This window comes from Lagenorhynchus albirostris, chromosome 13 (genome assembly GCF_949774975.1).
Source record: "Lagenorhynchus albirostris chromosome 13, mLagAlb1.1, whole genome shotgun sequence".
Classification (NCBI taxonomy): Eukaryota; Metazoa; Chordata; class Mammalia; order Artiodactyla; family Delphinidae; genus Lagenorhynchus; species Lagenorhynchus albirostris.
In genome coordinates this window covers 9805801-9814148 of record NC_083107.1, presented here as the reverse complement: position 1 = coordinate 9814148, position 8348 = coordinate 9805801, and positions in this window count along the sequence as shown.

Below are 8348 nucleotides of genomic sequence, written 5' to 3'. Positions count from 1 at the left end.
AGCGTCTGACCAGCGCTGGGGACGGAACATTATTAGGGGCACTAGTAGCCCTGAAGTATTTCACGTAGGGGGGTGTCATGACCAGATGGGGTCCCCTGTGGGCCATTCCCAGGACAGGCAGACGGGAGGTGCAGAGGCTCCACAGGTGCTGCTGAATCGCAAGGATTTTCATCTGCCAGAGAATCAGGGGAAGGGATTCCCGCTGTGCCCACTTCCCCAACCTGAAGCAAAGGCCATTTCTCCCCGAGAGTTTCCAGGTGTTCCTGGGTGCCTTCCATCTACCCAAGAGGAACCACGTTCGGCTCAAGTCTCCTTACGAGAACTTGGGTTTGGAGGGACCTGAGTCCTTGAGCTGACCCTGGGGGGCTCCCAGCAGGCCCCAGAGCTGGGCCTCCTTCTTCCCACCACCCTGGGCCAGCTTTCCTGCCCTGGCTGCCTGTTGCCTGCTGAGACTTACGCTCGCCTGCTGGTGTCTTGGAATCTGCACTCACCTGGGTCCCACCTGCGTATCTAGTTCCTGCCGTCCTTAGCCTGCTGCTACCTCTTTTTTGTTTGTTTTTGGCCTCGCAGGCTGACTTGCAGGATCTTAGTTCTCTGACCAGATTGAATCCACGCCCTTGGCAGTGAAAGCGCGGAGTCCTAAACACTGGACCACCAAGGAATTCCCATGCTGCTACCTCTCGATGCCAAACTTCTGTCCACCGAAGGTTTGCCACCTCATTGCCTTACACTGACTCTGATGTGTGTGTCTGGACTGCATACATCCTGCCGGGTCCCCAGTTTAGTCTAGATCCTTGGTCCCAGTGTACTCCCTTAGCTCTTCCTCTCGTTGAGCTATCCTGCTGACACCCACATCCCTGCTTTGTCCCGCCTCCTTTCGAAGGGCCCAGTCTGCTTTGGGTGCAGTGCCCTCATCACCAAAGTGTGCTCCTGGCCTGGCCATCCTCGAGCAGTCCCCTTCCCAGCTGGCAGTCATTCATCCCACGGGTCACCTCGCGGGGCATCAGCGTTCACCCCAGCTGCCCCTCCACCGATGCCCTGATGTTCTCCGTCTCTTGGGTTTGCACCCTCCCTCCCTCTGGGCCAGAAAGACCCCGGCTCTGTCTCAACCCTGGAAACGGGCACCCTTGCCTCTCGTCCCCGGCCTGCCTCATCTGTGGGAACGATTCTGTCTGGGCCAGAACTCGCCCTGCTGCAATCAGTGGAAGTCAGCCGTCACCGTGTGGGGATGAGGGCCAACCCCAGCAATCAGGCAAGACCAAACCTCCCTTTTGCATTTGCAGAAACTGAGGTTCTAAGAGGTTAATGAGTCTGAAGTGAGAGGCCGGAACCCAGAGCCGACCTCCCTGGGTGTGACAGACGTGTCACCTGCTGTGTACACGGAGGGCGCTCATATCCCAGCCCGAACAGAATCCCTTGACGACAGTACCCTCAGGTTACAAGTTGGGGTTTTCAATACCAGGACCTGGGACAGAAGGAAGACTTAAGACAGCACAGTGGAGGAAGGGCCTGAGGACAGACAGAGCCCCGGAGAAACTTCCCCCCGGCGAGAGCTGAGCGGGTTGCTAGGAACGCGACTGACATTTCAGTTTGAGGATTTTTTCCTTCATCTGCCGCAGTCACCTTCCTTTACCCCCTAGCCCTTAGTCAGAGATCTTTACATAATTGTTTTAGTGGTGAGTCAGGGATGAAGGAAAAAGGCCGGCTCCCCAGGTGCCAGGTGATGACTGCTGCAAGGTGAACAGGGGCCCTGAAATATGGTCCTCATTCGCTCCAAGGCCTCCAACAGAGAAGTGACCTTGAAAGGGAGTGGGGGCGGATGGTGCAGGGCAGGAGTTGAGCCGTATGACCGGGACAGGAGAGGAGAGGAGGAGCTGGGGACCTCCAGGCAGCAGTCCCTGCTCAGGGGTCCAGTCCCGGGGGTGCAGCTGGCAGGATGGGCCCCAATACAGGACCTGCAGCTCCCCTGCGCCTTGAAGGCTTTGCCTGGAGCTGTTGTACCCGCCATGCACGCTGTACCACATTTGAGTCCCAGCAGAGTCAAACGCGAGCGAAAGGGGAAGGGGAAGACACGAATGATGTGGCTTGGGTTTGGCAAGCACAGGGTCCTGTTCTGATACACTTTAGGGATGAATGTTTACGTTTTCTTCAGTACTATATAATTCGGTCTTAAAATACTTTCACTACTCAGGGACTAGGAGAGTAGAACCTAAATGTATTGGGCAGCTAGACGTAACACATTATTCTGCAGGTTAAAGGAAAACACACTTTCTGAACTGTGCTCTGAAAACAAAGGCATCTGTAGTCAAATATGCTTGGAGCACCCAGGGTAGCAGTGAAAGCTGGATCTACCCAGTGTCCACACCCCACTTCTTCCTGAGCCACAGAACCCTGGCTTTATTCCAGGCACAGAGCACCCAGCCCAAAGAGCATGTTCCCAGCCTCCCTGTAGCTCCGTGTGGCCTTCTGATCAAGCGCTGGTCAATGAAATGTAAATTCAAGGTCTGGGAGTGACATGGTGGAGGGTGGGTTGGGGGGGCAGGTAGAGGCTGCTTTAAAGGAAGTTGCCTTAGCCAGGAGGGACATCAGCCCCTCCCAGCTGTTCCCCAGCCCGGAATGTCAATGTGATGACTGGACCTCCAACCCTCATTTTGTTCCAGGAGGCAATCACGAGGTTGGAAACCGCCAGAGTAAACAAAAGAGAGGAGGAGCCTGGGTGCTGTTGCTTCGTGGAACTGCTGGGCCAGCCCTGGATGACCAACCTCCAGTCTCACTTTATGTGAGACTACATTCCTGTTTTGGTTTACCCATTGTTATTTTGGATTTTCTGACGTAGTCAGTTGAATCTAATCTTAACAGAAACGGCTGGCATAGAAGACTTCCTTTTGGGAGACTCAGAGATCATATTAGCAAATTAGAGACGAATGAGAAGCTTTGCAATAGAGTAACCTATCATACGCAGAAGTCTAGAGATATCCCCTGAAGATTCCTGTCCCTTGGTTATTCAACAAACACTATTCTAGGCACTGCTGTGATGGGATTTTGCAGATGTAATTAAGGTTACTAATCTTCTGGCTTTAAGATAGAAAGCCAGGGGCTTCCCTGGTGGCGCAGTGGTTGAGAGTCCGCCTGCCGATGCAGGGGACGCGGGTTCGTGCCCCGGTCCGGTAGGATCCCACATGCCGCGGCGCGGCTGGGCCCGTGAGCCATGGCTGCTGAGCGTGCGCGTCCGGAGTCTGTGCTCCGCAACGGGAGAGGCCACAACAGTGAGAGGCCCGTGTACCGCAAAAAAAAAAAAAAAAAAAAAAGATAGAAAGCTAGTTCTGGAGCATCCGGGTGCGAGTCCCTAATCACAGACTGGGAAGAAGAGTTGGCCAGAGAGATGAGCTGGAAGAGGCAAGAGAAATATGATTGATGGGGAAGGCAGTATGGGAGGCACCATTGCCGGCTAAGGGATGTAGGGGCCCACGTATGGGAGCAGAGAGCAGCTGCTAGGATCTGCCCGAGGCTGACAGCCAGCCAGGAAGTGGGGACCCCAGCTTGAGGCACTGCTGCCCTCTCCTCTCCGTTTGGAAGCCGATGCTACCCTTCACTGCTCCACTACCCTTTTTTTTTTTTTTTTTGCGGTACGCGGGCCTCTCACTGTTGTGGCCTCTCCCGTTGCGGAGCACAGGCTCCGGACGTGCAGGCTCAGCAGCCATGGCTCACGGGCCCAGCCGCTCCACAGCACGTGGGATCTTCCCGGACCGGGGCACAAACCCGTGTCCCCTGCATCGGCAGGTGGACTCTTAACCACTGCGCCACCAGGGAAGCCCTCCACTGCCTTTTGAAGGGACTGCTCCTTTGCCAACTATTTTGGACGTCATCTGCATCTGGAGGTGGTCCTCCTCTCTCCCCGGTGTGTGGAAGGTGCTGAGCCCCGAAAAGCAACTACCCAGTTCCCTCCTGCAGAGAGCGTCCTGCCTCCTAGAGGGTGGTCACTGCAGACATACTTCTCAGGGGCCTGCTGCAGGGGTGCAGGAGTGCCTGGGACCTCTTGGGTATCCGGGGGCTTCCTATGTCCTCATACACGGTCTAGGGGGACCCTGACGCGTTCAGCCCCATCGTCAGCCTGCAGGACACACCAGCAGCACGGAAAAGGGGAAATGCTGCTGGCGTGGAGCCCCAGCAGGGCTTCGTGTGCCCATCCGTGTCCCCAGTGGCTGTGACCAGGTTCGTGGCCCGGTCTGCAGTGGGGCAGAGGAGGAAGGAGACAGGTTGGGGCGGGGCTGGGGGGACAGGCAGGGCAGGTCTCGTGGCTGCTTCCAGCATGGAAGACGGGAAGCCAATGGGGTCTTTTCCCTGGCTCTCCTGTCCTTCCTCCTGACCTCTGGGGGTGGTCCTCTCCTGGGCACAGGTGGCCGCTCCTGGCTTGGTGCTCTGGCCCTGCCTCACCTACCTAGTCGTGGCTGTCACGAGAGGGAGTTTAAGTTCCAGAGCAGGGCTGAGCCGCACAGGACAATGGCCCTGGCCTCCCCAGGGGGGACCTTTGACCTCTCAGGCTGGCTAGCATTACAAAGGCATCTTAGCTGTCTGACCTCATTATTGAGATGCTACCTCAATAATGTGCTACCTTGTGCTACCTTGTGGTCAGCTGGCCCATTATGGTCTTTTTGTTTCCACAAACAGTTATGAATCTAGGAATCTGTTTGTGAATTGCCTGCGAATAGTTCTCCTGGCTGCATTTCATGCTGCGGGTTTGAACCCCGCAGTCCAGTGGACTGAGATTCTTTCGAACCCTCACCCTGTTATCAGGACCACACACCGTTCCTCCTGGTTTCGCGTAGTCGATGTTGAACAGGAGACAGGTTCTGATTCAGAGCAGGCAACATGCCACCTGAAACTACCCTGTGGACTTTAGATATCACTTTTCAACTCTCCACGATGTAACCCATCTGCTGGTCATGGTTGGGTGGGCTTATCTTTTGGGCTTAACCCCCCTCTTCCAGGTCTCCACTCCCGGGGAGCCTCTGCTTCTATAGCCTGTGTCCTCGCAGAGCTGTCTTAAGGGGACAGAGTGTGGAGCCATTTTTTCCTAGCTACAATATAGGGCCTTTGCTCTTTAAGACTTTTGGTCTGGACCTCCTGGGCACCTGAATGTGCCCAAGAGGAGACTCAGGGGTCAGACAGAGCTCCTGAGGGTCTGGTCAGTGGTGCTGTTACAGCACCCAAGGGGAAGCAATGGACGCAGGGCACCTCCAAAGAGGGACCATCAACAACCTTCCCTGGCACCTACTGTGGTGGTGGGAGGAGGCTGCACTGGAGAATAGGGCCAGCGGCCCTTCTCCAACCTGTGCCTCTTTCCCTTCTAAGTCAGGCTCTAGGGGAGGCGCAGCCGGCTCCTGCGGTGCTCCTGGACCACACGACTCCCAAAATGGCCCCGAGGTTCTGCAAACCAGGCCTCTGTCTGTCTTCTCCCCAAGAGGCCATGGCCGCAAGTGCCACAGGGTGAGGAGGGAGCTGATGTCAGTGTCAGATGAGGCCTGGGCCCTGACCTTGGAGAGAGAGGGCAGCCCAGGAAGTCTGGCTCAGGCCAGAAGATGCTGTCCTACCAACTGACACAGAGATCAAGTCTTGAGGACATGGTGACCTTGAATCACATTCAGTTTCAGACTCTCTGGCTGCAAGAAAATCTTATCTTCAAAGGTTTTGAAATCTGCTTTCCTCAAGCCTAGGGAAACATTTATGGAGAATAGTCGGTGTGCCGGGGACTGTACATGGGGCTGAGGAGATGGTGAAGGTGAATAAAATACAACCTGTTGGTACTTCCCTGGTGGTCCAGTGATTAAGACTCTGCACTTTCAGTGCAGGGGCCCAGGTTCCATCCCTGGTAGGGGAACTAAGATCCCACATGCCGCATTGCACAGTCAAAAAAAAAATTAAGAAAAAACCCTAATGAATAAATACAGCTTGTTTATGTGGGGGAGACAGACTGGTGAACAAGTGATAGGGAAGCAGCCTGAAGGGGCCCCCAACTCAGCCTGGGGGAACGGTCCGGGGAGCCTCCTAGAAATGACCACCAAGCCAAGTCTTAGGGGATTAACACAAGTGGGGTGCAAGATGGGAACAAGAGTGAAGAAGAGGGGATCCTGTGGCAGGAACAGGACAGAGGGGAATGTCACAGGGAGGGCAGAGCACTCGGGAAATTGCCGGGGGGACTGAGGTGGGACCAGTGGCCAAGGGCCTGGTGAGCCAGGTTAAGGAATTCACTTCTATCCCGAGGCTGGTGCAAGAGCCATTGGAGGGTTTGAGGAGTCACGTAGCCTGATACCCACTTTCGATGGTCCATTCTGAAGAAATGCCCAGGAGGGGGCACTGGAAGGACACTGCTGCGTGGCTGGATGCAGGTATGAGGGATGAGAAGCCAGGGATGCTCTTGTGGGTCTGGGTTTCCCCAGGTCTCCACCTCCACTCTCCCCTCCCTGACCTCAGGGCTGTGGGGTTTGGAGACCATCAAACTTCTGATGATGTTTGAAGTCAAGTGTGGGAAAGTGGCCCTGGGACGTGTTCCCAAGGTAACAAGGGCCAGCTTATCCTAGATCAACCAGAGAATTTCCATGGGGCTTCCCTGGTGGCGCAGTGGTTGAGAGTCCGCCTGCCGATGCAGGGGACGCGGGTTCGTGCCCTGGTCCGGGAAGATCCCACATGCCACGGAGCAGCTGGGCCCGTGAGCCATGGCCGCTGAGCCTGCACGTCCGGAGCCTGTGCTCCGCAATGGGAGAGGCCACAACGGTGAGACGCCCGCGTACCTCAAAAAAAAAAAAAAAAGAAAGAATTTCCATGGATGGTAGCGGGGCCCAGGAGCAGCGGGAGGAAGGGAGGTGCAGGTGTGCCCAGAAAGGCGTGACTAAAAGGAGTGCGCAGGACAGAACCTCCTTTGGACCCCCTTCCCGACATCTGGAAGCCCTCCAGCCCTGCTGCCTGCCAGCCCCATGCCCTTAGAGGCTGCTGCAGGGGTATCCCCGCTGCCGAGGGGCCCGGCCCCACACAGTCTGCTCGGTCTGTTCCTCCAAGGAATTCAATTCTAGCAGCAATTTCATCTCCTCCTCTGCCCAGCACCCAGGGCTGACCCCTGGGCCCCCCCTGCTCTCCCAGTTAGGGCTGGGGGAGGGGAGGAGACTCAGGCTGACCAGCCAGCTTGATGATAGATTGTTCCATCAGGATCTGGCTCAGGAAGGAGGCTCTTGGCCGCTGCCTCGGGAAAATCCCTTCTTCGATGCCTCACTTTGTCCACCTATCAAATAGGCAGATTCAGTATCTTTATCAACCCTCCTGGCCCTATGCTAGAAAAGAGGCTTGGTACGTTTTGTTTTTTTCTTGGGTGAACGCTTATCTTCAAAGTGCAGCGCTTTTATTAGAGACACAGGAAAACAAGAGCAGTAGCGACTGATTGCCTTAATTACAACAGCTGAGAAGAGTCTGGCGGGGAGACAGGACGTGGGGGCCTGGGCTGCTTATTTCCCAAAGCTCCAAGGGTTCCTAATCCTCCCCAGGAGGCTGGGACCTCAACTCTCCTACACTCTCTGGGGTGCACCCAAGTCAGAAAATACAAAAAAGCCTAAATGGCATTTACTAAATCACCAAGGTGGATTATATCAACCTGGGAAAGGGCTATTTCCATGCTGCTGGTGGCGGGACTCAAGTTCTTGATAGAAAGTGATGGCCAGGGGAGTCATTCCTTCTGACAGCTCACATTGGAGGAGGAGAGCGAAGAGGGGCAGGCAGGCTGTGGGGAGACCAGGCCTTCCTGACGGCAGCTTCCGGGAGGCCAAGACACCCCCCAGCACAGCTGCTGAGCTCAGGTGAGTCACATGGGAAGGGTGAGGGGTGGGTACAGCCTGCGTTTAGCTTTTCAGCACAGTCGGAGGGGGGAGGGGTCAGGGGCCTTCCCCCGTGACTGAGGTTGGGCTCCAGGGGTCAGTGCTGGCCCTGGCCTGCAATCCCTGCCCTGGACCTGAGGAACTAGGGCACCCCCAGCCCATTCCCCACTGCAGCCGTGACCCTCATCTCTGAGTCACCCTTTGATGAGGTTCCGATTCCTGTCTGCACCCCGTTATTAACTGGACTCTTCCTTCCACAACTGTGTACTCTTATCCCCCGGCTCTGAGCAAACTGTGGGGGCAGCAGTGGGAAGCGTGGGCACTCTGCCGCAGGCCCAGCCGTGACTTACACTTAAATCACTTCCCTACTGCAGACTCCCGTGAGCAGCCAAAGACCCCTGTGCCCCTCACACACCCCGCGGACCAGGGCTGAGCGGGGGGGACGCAGGGACAGGCCCAGCCTCTCCCTCCAGGGCTCCCATGGGGGCT